Source organism: Bos javanicus, chromosome 13 (genome assembly GCF_032452875.1).
Source record: "Bos javanicus breed banteng chromosome 13, ARS-OSU_banteng_1.0, whole genome shotgun sequence".
Classification (NCBI taxonomy): Eukaryota; Metazoa; Chordata; class Mammalia; order Artiodactyla; family Bovidae; genus Bos; species Bos javanicus.
Window position 1 is genome coordinate 50,771,852 of NC_083880.1, and position 12,155 is coordinate 50,784,006.

Sequence of the window (12,155 nt, forward strand, 5' to 3'; positions counted from 1 at the left end):
TATATTGTCACCCTGCTTATTTAACTTATATGCAGAGTACATCATATGAAACACTGGTCTGGAAGAAGCAAAAGCTGGAATCAAGATTGCCGGGAGAAATATCAATAACCTCAGATATGCAGATGACACCACCCTTATGGCAGAAAGTGAAGAGGAACTAAAAAGCCTCCTGATGAAAGTGAAAGAGGAGAGTGGAACAGTTGGCTTAAAACTCAACATTCAGAAAACGAAAATCATGGCATCCGGTCCCATCACTTCAGGGCAAATAGATGGGGAAACAGTGGAAACAGTGTCAGACTTTATTTTGGGGGGCTCCAAAATCACTGCAGATGGTGACTGCAGCCATGAAATTAAAAGACGCTTACTCTTTGGAAGGAAAGCTATGACCAACCTAGATAGCATATTCAAAAGCAGAGACATTACTTTGCCAACAAAGGTCCGTCTAGTCAAGGCTATGGTTTTTCCAGTGGTCATGTATGGATGTGAGAGTTGGACTGTGAAGAAAGCTGAGCACTGAAGAATTGATGCTTTTGAACTGTGGTGTTGAAGAAGACTCTTGAGAGTCCCTTGGACTGCAAGGAGATCCAACCAGTCCATTCTGAAGGAGATCGGCCCTGGGTGTTCTTTGGAAGGAATGATGCTGAAGCTGAAACTCCAGTACTTTGGCCACCTCATGCGAAGAGTTGACTCATTGGAAAAGACTCTGATGCTGGGAGGGTTTGGGGGAAGGAGGAAAAGGGGATGACAGAGGATGAGATGGCTGGATGGCATCACTGACTCACTGGACATGAGTCTGAGTGAACTCCGGGAGTTGGTGATGGACAGGGAGGCCTGGCGTACTGCGATTCATGGGTTCACAAAGAGTCGGACATGACTGAGCGACTGAACTGAACTGAACTGAGTGACAAGTCTGATGGAGCTTTTAGAATGTTTCAGGAAATAATCTATTATAAAGTTACCTGTAAGTTTTAAAAGTTCTAGGCAACTATTTCTAGGTAAAGTTAAATTGATGAAACAATAGAATAATACAATAATGTTAATATAGACAATAAGTTGTGCAGAGTCTGGATTCTCCCCTAGAAGTGTTAAATCATTGGCACAGCATCACACAAGTAGGCTAGAAATTGAGTCAAGCTAAAAACTGAAGTTTCTGGTTCTGAAAATAATATTTATACTACCTCACAGGCTGGTTCTACAGAACAACGGGATGGATAGCCATCTAACTAAAACCTCTCAAGGTACTCTCAGAATTTACACAAAACATATTTTCAAGACAGTATCCACAATAGGTATTAAACTTGCAGAAAATTGTAAGAGTAAAATATAATTGGATTTTATAACAGAAAAACTCAAAGTATTAATTTTTCATCCTTAAAAAGATAATAGTTTCAAATCTAAAGGTAAATTATGAGAACAATTTTGAGGATTTTAAAATCCTTATGCCACATATGTAATATATCTGTGAATCTTCTACTTAAGTTTGTTTCCAAGAAGAGTTGGTTCAGGAATCAGATTTGAGAAGGCTTCACAAATTATTATTTCATGACTGTTACTTTAAATTGAAACATATCTCAGTATTTTGGTCTGAGTGTTTTCCTTTTTTCTAATGATGCAACAATGTATGTTTTAGAAACTTTTACCAGAAAACCCCATCTTTCTGGGTTCATTGAGTTACATCAAGAGTTTACTGAATTTTACCTAAACTAGGTGAGTGGTTTTTCTGAAAAATCTGCCCATATTTTTGAAAACGTTTATGATAAATTCTAACTTCCTGTTTGTATTAGCTATTTTTCCAAAAAGAACTAATTAATGATGCTTTTTTAATGGACAGACTGTGTTCTTGAGTTGCCAAAGGTATAATGCTAAGAGAAATATAACCCTCTGAAGAGAGTTTTACATATAAAATTAAATTCCATATGGAAAATAAAACAAACATTATTAGCCATTGCACATGTTTTGTTGGGAACTTATAGTGGTGCTGTGGAAGGAAGGAAAAGGAAAATTCTTCCTACCTGAGCAGCAGGTGTGAGATTTTCTTTTTCTACACCCACAAGGCTCATTTACTTCCAAGCAAACAGGAAACACTGACTGGAATTAATATCACTAACTTGGGAACTCACTGTAACATCTTTCACTCAGCTATGAAATTTCCTGTAAGTAATGTTGGGGAAAGAAGAACAATTGTTTTGTTTCTAATTTTAGGCTGAAGACACAAAGTGTTGACAGAGACAAAATAGAAATAGGGAGAGAGATGATAGTCAAAAAATATGGTTCAAAGAAGCAACAAATTTTATTGGATGGATTTATTGTTATTTCTTTGTAATGTGACAGGGATGATATATTAATTCATGAATATTTGATGTTTCCCCTGAGGAGACAATAGCATAGCTGTCTCTCATTTCTTCCTTTGTCTTTCTTCTACCCCATAGACTTTATTACATATATTCAGAGCAGTCATAGAGGGGGCAAAAAAAAATTAAAGATAAAAAGTTTTTAAAAGAAAAAGATGAGGTTTGTTTATAAAAGCAGGGGGAAATGGGACATGAAAGAAAGAGGGGAAAATCGAGAGCTTATGCAGAAAGAGTCTAGGGTAATATTTGTATGGAAAAGAAGGGAGCATGAAAATAAGGTGGAGGTGAAGGGTAGCCCATTCACCTACATATGAGAGGGTAGAAGAAGAAAAGATAGGAGGTGGAGCTTTGGAGAAATGTTACTGTGGAATGAATTGGACTCTCCTTAGTACTTAGTATTTTCTTTTAGACCTTCTACAATAAACACCAAAAAAAAAAAAAAAGATGTCCTTTTCAACATAGGGGACTGGAAAGCAAAAGTAGGAAGTCAAGAGATACCCAGAATAATGGGAAAGATTGGCCTGGGAGTACAAAATGAAGCAGGGCAAAGGCTAACAGAGTTTTGCCAAGAGAATGCACTGGTCATAGCAAACACTCTCTTCCAACAACACAAGAGAAGACTCAGCACATGGACATCACCAGATGGTCAGTACCAAAATCAGACTGATTATATTTTTTGCAGCCAAAAATTGAGAAGCTCTATACAGTCAGCAAAAACAAGACTGGGAGTTGATTGGGGCTCAGATCATGATATTGCCAAATTCAGAGTTAAATTGAAAGAAACAAGGAAAAACACTAGATCATTCAGTTATGACCTAAATCAAATTCCTTACAATAAATTACATAGTGGAAGTGACAAATAGATTCAAGGGATTACATTTGATAGACAGAGTGCCTGAAGAACTGTGAACGGACATTCAGAACATTGTACAGGAGGTGGTGATTAAGAACATCCCCAAGAAAAAGAAATCCAAGAAGGCAAAATGGTTGTTTAAGGAGGCCTTACAAATACCTGAGAAAAGAAGAGAAGCTAAAGGGAAAGGAGAAAAGAAAAGATATACCCATTTGAATGCAGAGTTACAAAGAATATAAAGGAGACATAAGAAAGCCTTCCTAAGTGGTCAGTGAAAGAAATAGAGAAAGACAATAGAATGGGAAAGACTAGAGATCTCTTCAAGAAAATTAGAGATACCAAGGGAATATTTCATGCAAAGATGGGTACAATAAGGACAGAAATGGTATGGACCTAACAGAAGCAGAAGATATCAAAAAGAGATGGCAAGAATACACAGAAGAACTATACAAAAAAAGATCTCAATGACCCAGATAACTATACAAAAAAGATTTCAATTAGCCAGATAACAATGATGATGTGATCACTCACCTAGAGCCAGATATCCTGGAATGTGAAGCCGAGTGGACCTTAGGAAGCATCACTATGAACAAAGCTAGTGGAGGTGATGAAATTCCAGTTGAGCTCTTTCAAATCCTAAAAGATGATGCTGTTAAAGTCCTTCACTCTATATGCCAGCAAATTCGGAAAACTCAGCAGTGGCCACAGGACTGGAAAAGGTCGGTTTTCATTCCAACCCCAAAGAAAGGCAATGCCGAAGAACGTTCAAACTACCACACAATTGCACTCATTTCACATGCTAGCAAAGCGATGCTCAAAATTCTCCATGCCAGGCTCCAACAGTATGTGAACCATGAACTTGCAGATGTTCAAGCTGGATTTAGAAGAGGCAGAGGAATCAGAGATCAAATTGCCAACATCCACTGGATCACTGAAAAAACAAGAGAGTTCCAGAAAAATATTTACTTCTGATTTATTGACTATGCCAAAGCCTTTGACTGTGTGGGTCACAACAAACTGTGGGAAATTCTTATAAAGATGGGAATAACAGACCACCTTACCTGCCTCCTGAGAAATCTGTATGCTGGTCAAGAAGCAAGAGTTAGAAACGGACATGGAACAAGACTGATCCCAAATTGGGAAAGGAGTGCGTCAAGGTTGTATATTGTCACTGTGCTTATTAACTTATATGCAGAGAACATCATGGGAAATGCCAGGCTGAATGAAGCACAAGCTGGAATCAGGGTTGCTAGAAGAAATATCAACAACCTCAGATATGCAGATGACACCACCCTTATGACAGAAAGTGAAGAGGAACTAAAGAGCCTCTTGATGAAAGTGAAAGAGGAGAGAAAAAAAGCTGGCTTTGAAACTCAACACTCAAAAAACTAAGATCATGGCATCTGGTCCCATCACTTCATGGCAAATAGAAGGGGAAACAGTGACAGACCATCTTCTTGGACTCCAAAATCACTGCAGATAGTGACTGTAGCCATGAAATTAAATTATGCTTGCTCCTTGGAAGAAGAGCTATGGGCAAACCTAGACAGCATATTAAAAAGTGGAGACATTACTTTGCCCACAAAGGTCCATCTAGTCAAAACTATGGTTTTTCCAGTAGTCATCTGTGAATGTGGGAGTTGGACTATAAAGAAAGCTGAGCACTGAGGAATTGATGCTTTTGAACTGTGGTGTTGGAGAAGACTCTTGAGAGTCCTTTGGACAGCAAGGAGATCCAACCAGTCCATCCTAAAGGAAATCAGTCCTGAATATTCATTGACAGGACTGATGCTGAAGCTAAACCTCCACTAGTGTGTCCACCCGATGTGAAGAACTGACTAGTTGGAAAAGACCCTGATGCTGGGAAAGATTGAAGACAGGAGGAGAAGGCGATAACAGACAATGAGATGGTTGGATGGCATTACGGACATGAGTTTGAACAAGATCTGGGAGTTGGTGATGGATAGGGAAGTCTGGCATGCTGCATTCTATAGGGTCACAAAAAGTTTGACACAACTAAGCAACTAAACTGAACTAGTATTTTTCCAGAGATAAAGTTAATCATTTACGTTTCTGGTTCCTAGGTTGAGCTGGCGCTTCCCTGGTGGCTCAGATGGTAAAGAATCCAACTGCCTATGTAGGAGACACAAGATTCTATCCCTGGGTCGGGAAGATACCCTGGAGAAGGAAAAGGTAACTCACTCCCATATTCTTGCCTTGGAAATCCCATGGACAGAGGAGTCTGGCAGGTTACAGTCCATGGGGTGGCAAAGACTTGTACACGACTGAGTGAGTAACAATACAATAACAACACATTACCTGAATCAACAGTACATTTTGATACAGAGGTCAGACTCTTGGAACAATGAAATAAAGTGAGAACTAAGGAGTAGGTTCTTGAAATAATTATATAAAGCCAGAGCAAAGTGGTTGAGGCTTTGCTGAAATGGAAATTGTAAGGAAGGGGAAGAAGGAAAACCAGTTCCAATTTAGAAATCAGATTTATGAAGCAAATATAATGAGTTAAATCAAAACTGTCTTTAAAAGAAAAGCTTCTCTGTGAAATTACAAAATGAACATTAAAGACAGCATCAATGACCATCTAACTTTTAAAGAAATTATATTTCTTCCACAACAGAGAAAAAGGCCTATGTCAGTCCTGCTTGGAGCAGATGAAAGCTGCTGCCCTATTCACTGGTGGTGAACAGATTTATTCCGGGGGATCTGGCTGCTGCTGCAGAATTCAACTTCAGACTTTGGAACAACCGGAACAAAATAATTGCTCCCAGAAACTTGAGAAATCTGTGGGAAATACCATGCCAAGGAAGGGTCAAATAAAAAACATTGAGTTATAATTTGATCATTCTACTAAAATGATACAAATATGCACAGACACAGAAATAGTGAGATGCTATAGCATGTGACATCTGACACCAGGGCTGACTTAAGAAGTCAAAGCTATAAAAGCTGCAATTAATGTTTTGAATGGTCTTGAGAGGCTGTGCCCACAAGTGGCAGAAAGCATGCCCAAGGTGGCCCATCTGCCAGGGGTGATGGAATGAGACTTGGCAAACCTCCTGGCTGGAGCAATTAAGTGAGGGAGCCACAATCTGCTGATTTTAATCTTGAAGCAAGAACCTCGTGAATTCTCACTACTAGTGAAGGAGACCTAGGCTGAGTAGGATAAAGAATGCATATTAACAGCCTGTAGGATCACCTAGTGGGGCTCATGCCAAAGGCCTGGAGCAGAATTGAAAGTTACAGAAGGGATACTCCCTCTCATTGAAATCTTCTCAGTTCAGTTCAGTTCAGTCGCTCAGTTGTGTCTGACTCTTTGCAACCCCGCAAACCATAGCACACCAGGCCTCCCTGTCCATCACCAACTCCTGGAGTTTACCCAAACTCATGTCCATTGAGTCGGTGATGCCATCCAACCATCTCATCCTCTGTCATTCCCTTCTCCTCCTGCCCTAGTCTTTCCCACCATCAGGGTCTTTTCAAATGAGTCAGCTCTCCGCATCAGGTGGCCAAAGTATTGGAGTTTCAGCTTCAACATCAGTCCTTCCAATGAACACCCAGGACTGATCTCATTTAGGATGGACTGGTTGGATCTCATTGCAGTCCAAGGGACTCTCAAGAGTCTTTGCCAACACCACAGTTCAAAAGCATCAATTCTTCAGCGCTCAGCTTTCTTCACAGTCCAACTCTCACATCCATACATGACTACTGGAAAAACCATTTTGTTGTCAACCTTTATTAACAAAGTAATGTCTCTGCTTTTAATATGCTGTCTAAGTTGGTCATAACTTTGCTTTGAAGGAGTAAGCATCTTTTAATTTCATGGCTGCAATCACCATCTGCAGTGATTTTAGAGCCCCCAAAAATAAAGTCAGCCACTGTTTCCACTGTTTCCCCATCTATTTCCCATGAAGTGATGGGACTGGGTGACATGATCTTAGTTTTCTGAATGTTAAGCTTTAAGCCAACTTTTTCACTCTCCTCTTTCACTTTCATCAAGAGGCTCTTTAGTTCTTCTCCACTTTCTGCCATAAGGGTGGTATCATCTGCATATCTGAGGTTATTGGTATTTCTCCCAGCAATCTTGATTCCAGCTTGTGCTTCCTCCAGCCCAGCATTTCTCATGATGTACTCTGCATATAAGTTAAATAAGCAGGGTGACAATGTACAGCCTTGACATACTCCTTTTCCTATTTGGAACCAGTCTGTTGTTCCACGTCCAGTTCTAACTGTTACTTCCTGACCTCCATATAGGTTTCTCAAGAGGCAGATCAGGTGGTCTGGTATTCCCATCTCTTCCAGAATTTTCCACAGTTTATTGTGATCCACACAGTCAAAGGCTTTGGCATAGTCAATAAAGCAGAAATAGATGTTTTTTCTGAAATCTTGTCAGGGAAGTATAAATAGGGCTCAAATCCCAATCAGGACCCCAAAAGACAGCTCTTCTCACAGATTGGGCACTAATATGCTTCCAGTGCAGTTGTTTTTGACAGGCAGAGACTGAAAAGAAGCCAGCAGGGGTGAGTCCATGCAGGGCTTACCCTCCGCCTGTGTGGTTGGACCTGGAAGACGGGTGTGGCCTCTGTCCCGATCTGCCATGGAGAAGAGGGGCATGCAGTGGGGCATCTACCTCAAGGAGGTTTGTCAGATGAATGATATTTCTTTATTTGAAGAATGGAGACTGGAACAGAGGGTTTGAGATTCTCTTGGAAGGCAGGGGGATTAGTTACTCAACCTGATATGTTTCTAGAAATTCCATTAGCAAGGTTTTCCATTTACTGCCTCCAATGATGAATGTTGGCAGAAGCTGCTGAGTTTGATAGTGTTTCCTGACAGAGATCCCTGACAGGGATTTTGATCTTCCTGGAATTATCTAGGGAAGTTGGGGACACCAGATGGAAAATGTAATCAGCACAGTTTCTTTTAACACATGTCCTTTCATAGCCTCTCTCCCACGTTCCCTCTCAATCAAGCAAAATTCTGGCAATGTCATTTTGGTATTTACAACTTTCCTGGACTAATTGGCCTAATTGTACAGTGAAAGAAACTTTGAAGCTGAGATGGGGTATCTCTATTAGAAAGGATCTGTAGCGAAAGGGCCTTTCTCCAGAAAGGTTAAGAATGAAGAGGTGGTAGGTGACAGGAAAATGGAGGTGGATTGAGATTGATTAATGCTAACTCTTTGGGGATACTAGAGAGAATTATTCAGGGATAGACTGGAGAAGGAAATGGCAACCCACTCCAGTGTTCTTGCCTGGAGAGTCCCAGGGACGGGGCAGCCTGGTGAGCTACCGTCTCTGGGGTTGCACAGAGGCAGACACGACTGAAGCAACTTAGCTGCAGCAGCAGCGGACTAGAGATTAAAAGGAAGGAATAGTGCTGGCTTTGGGGAGGGAATTGATCACTCTGGGACTAAAAGAGGCAGAAAAGGAAAGGAATATAAGGAAATCAGAGTTTACTTTTGATTGCTAGATCTTGGTCCTTTGAATGCAATAATCCACAGAGACAGGGCTTTATGAGCCCCAGGATTTATTTAGATCATGGAATCCTACCTCACAGCAAAGTGAAAAATGCAAGAGACTCCACCACTCAACTTAAGAACTCAGTCATTACCAATTTCTTCCTCCCAGAATTTGCATCTGCTTCTAGGTCATGGCATTCTGTTTTCAGGAACTGGATAAACCAAGGCTGTGCCTACTTCTAGTTCATCTTCATTTCTACTGTGAGTCCTTTCAGAAATCCAGCCCAAACCAGGGGGTTTCACAGGCCATCCTGTCCTTAGCTAGTCTCTGACTCCTCAGAGAGACAAAGCTCTCAAAAAGATCACTCAGCTTCTCAACACACTCACCATCTCCTCTTCTAGAAAGAGCAAATGTCCTCAGTGGAAAACTGCCCAACACCAAATCCTGCCCCAAGTCACATTCCTGACTTTTCTGTCTCCCCTAGATCCTTCATTATCTGATCCTCTTAGGTAAGATGTGTGTGCATGTATGTAAAAATGTATCTTACTATCTTAACATTTATATACATATAAGAAGGAAATATTCATTGCAAGGACTGATGCTGAAGTTGAAGTTCCAATACTTTGTCTACCTGATGAGAAGAACTGACTCATTGGAAAATACCCTGATGCTGGGAAAGATTGAAGGCAGGAGGAGAAGGGGACGACAGAGAATGAGATGGTTGGATGGCATCACCAACTTGATGGACATGAGTTTGAGCAAGCTCTGGGAGTCAGTGATGGACAGGGAAGCCTGGCATGCTGCAGTCCACAGGGTCTTAAAGAGTTGGATACAACTGAGCGACTGAACTGAACTGAAGAAGAGAATGGCTACCCACTCCATTATTCTTGCCTGGAGAATTCCATGAACAGAGTAGTCTGACAGGCTACAGTCCATGAGATCGCCAAGAGTAGGATATGATGAAGCGATTAGCACTTTCATATGTATATATGTGTGTGTATGTGTATATATATGTATATATATATTTATATATATATAAAGCAGCTTTTCTAGTTGTCCTCATTAGGAGGGTTGGTTAGAAGTATCTATAATGTCATTAATATATATGGATGTCCCTTAATATACCCACTGTAAAGATGAAGCACAGTGAAGTTAGATAACTTGCTCAAGTTCAAATCATGGCAAATGGTAGACCTGGGATTCACCCCAGGGATACCTGCTCCAGTATCTGTTTTCTCAAGCATCTGCTTCCTGCAGGGGTGAAATACATTATACATTGCTTTTTGGTGACATAAGAACAAATCTTGGAAAATCCTGAGGAATATATTTCTGGCATTCATTCCAATATTTCTACCAAAGATTACTATAGTAGTAAAGTAATTCAGGAATATATCATAATCAGAAGATAACATGGGCCAGCCAAGAACTGGAAATACTCTACATGCCTGTTAACAGAAGAATAAATAATGTGTTATATATTCGTAAAATGAAATACTACATGCAAATAAAAAGGATTGAACTGCTGATACATGGAGCATGGATGAACCTAAAATATATTATTCTAGGGGGGAAAAAGTGCCCTCTTCTTTTGTGTTTTAAAAGTTTACAGGTTTTTTTTTTAATTTTTTTAAATTTTATTTTATTTTTAAACTTTACATAATTGTATTAGTTTTGCCAAATTTCAAAATGAATCTGCCACAGATATACACGTGCTCCCCATCCTGAACCCTCCTCCCTCCTCCCTCCCCACACCATCCCTCTGGGTCGTCCCAGTGCACCAGCCCCAAGCATCCAGTATTGTGCATCAAACCTGGACTGGCATCTCATTTCATACATGATATTTTACATGTTTCAATGCCATTCTCCCAAATCTTCCCACCCTCTCCCTCTCCCACAGAGTCCATAAGACTGTTCTATACATCAGTGTCTCTTTTGCTGTCTCGTACACAGGGTTATTGTTACCATCTTTCTAAATTCCATATATATGCGTTAGTATACTGTACTGGTGTTTTTCTTTCTGGCTTACTTCACTCTGTCTAATATTATCTCAAGGATTAGGACAAATATAATCCTGCTGGATGATGAACAGTTTCCTTATGTATTTTGTAATTTTGAATTGTGAATTAATCTTTAAGTGGGCTTTCTTTATGGGAATTTTTATGCCAGTCAACAATGTTTTCAAGAGTACTTAGTTTTGTGCTTCCTTTCACTAGTATACCTTCCTGCCCCATTCACATTTTTTATGAGAATTTTTTGATTTGGGGCCTTTTGAGACTATGAAGCTTATGTAAGTTCAAACTTAGATTTGTAAAAGTCAGGCCTGTGGTTTTGATTTCCCAAGGAAGACTACTGTTTTCAGCACACAGATCAGGCCAAGACAGATAAACTTTCCCCATGTGCTAGTGAGTAGATTTTTTGTTTCATTGAGTATATAATTGGGAATTTTATAGTTTTGGTTCCAACTTCCCATCTTGGTGTAGTCAAGACCTTGTATACTACAGCCATGTGGTCAAAGAACCACACACCCTCTGGTTACCTCAGGCCGCAGCTTCCAACACTAACATCACCTCCACAACCACTTCCCCTACTAGGGCAGTCCCAGTACCAGGTCATGTTTATTTACTTCATGATTTTTGAACCCTGTGAATTTTTTCTTCTAAAATGGCTGTCTGGGGAGGCCTTACAAATAGCTGTGAAAAGAAGAGAAGTGAAAAGCAAAGGAGAAAAGGAAAGACATAAGCATCTGAATGAAGAGTTCCAAAGAATAGCAAGAAGAGATAAGAAAACCTTCCTCAGTGATCAATGCACAGAAATAGAGGAAAACAACAGAATGGGAAAGACTAGGGATCTCTTCAAGAAAATCAGAGATACCAAGGGAATATTTCATGCAAAGATGGGCTCGATAAAGGACAGAAATGGTATGGACCTAACAGAAGCAGAAGATATTAAGAAGAGGTGGCAAGAATACACAGAAGAACTGTACAAAAAGATCTTCACAACCCAGATAATCACGATGGTGTGATCACCGACCTAGAGCCAGACATCCTGGAATGTGAAGTCAAGTGGGCCTTAGAAAGCATCACTATGAACAAAGTTAGTGGAGGTGATGGAATTCCAGTTGAGCTCTTTCAAATCCTGAAAGATGATGCTGTGAAAGTGCTGCACTCAATATGCCAGCAAATTTGGAAAACTCAGCAGTGGCCACAGGACTGGAAAAGGTCAGTTTTCATTCCAACCCCAAAGAAAGGCAATGCCAAAGAATGCTCGAACTACCGCACAATTGCACTCATCTCACGCACTAGTAATGTTCAAAATTCTCCAAGCCAGGCTTCAGCAATACATGAACCGTGAACTTCCTGATGTTCAAGCTGGTTTTAGAAAAGGCAGAGGAACCAGAGATCAAATTGCCTACATTCGCTGGATCATGGAAAAAGCAAGAGAGTTCCAGAAAAAAACATCTCTTTCTGCTTT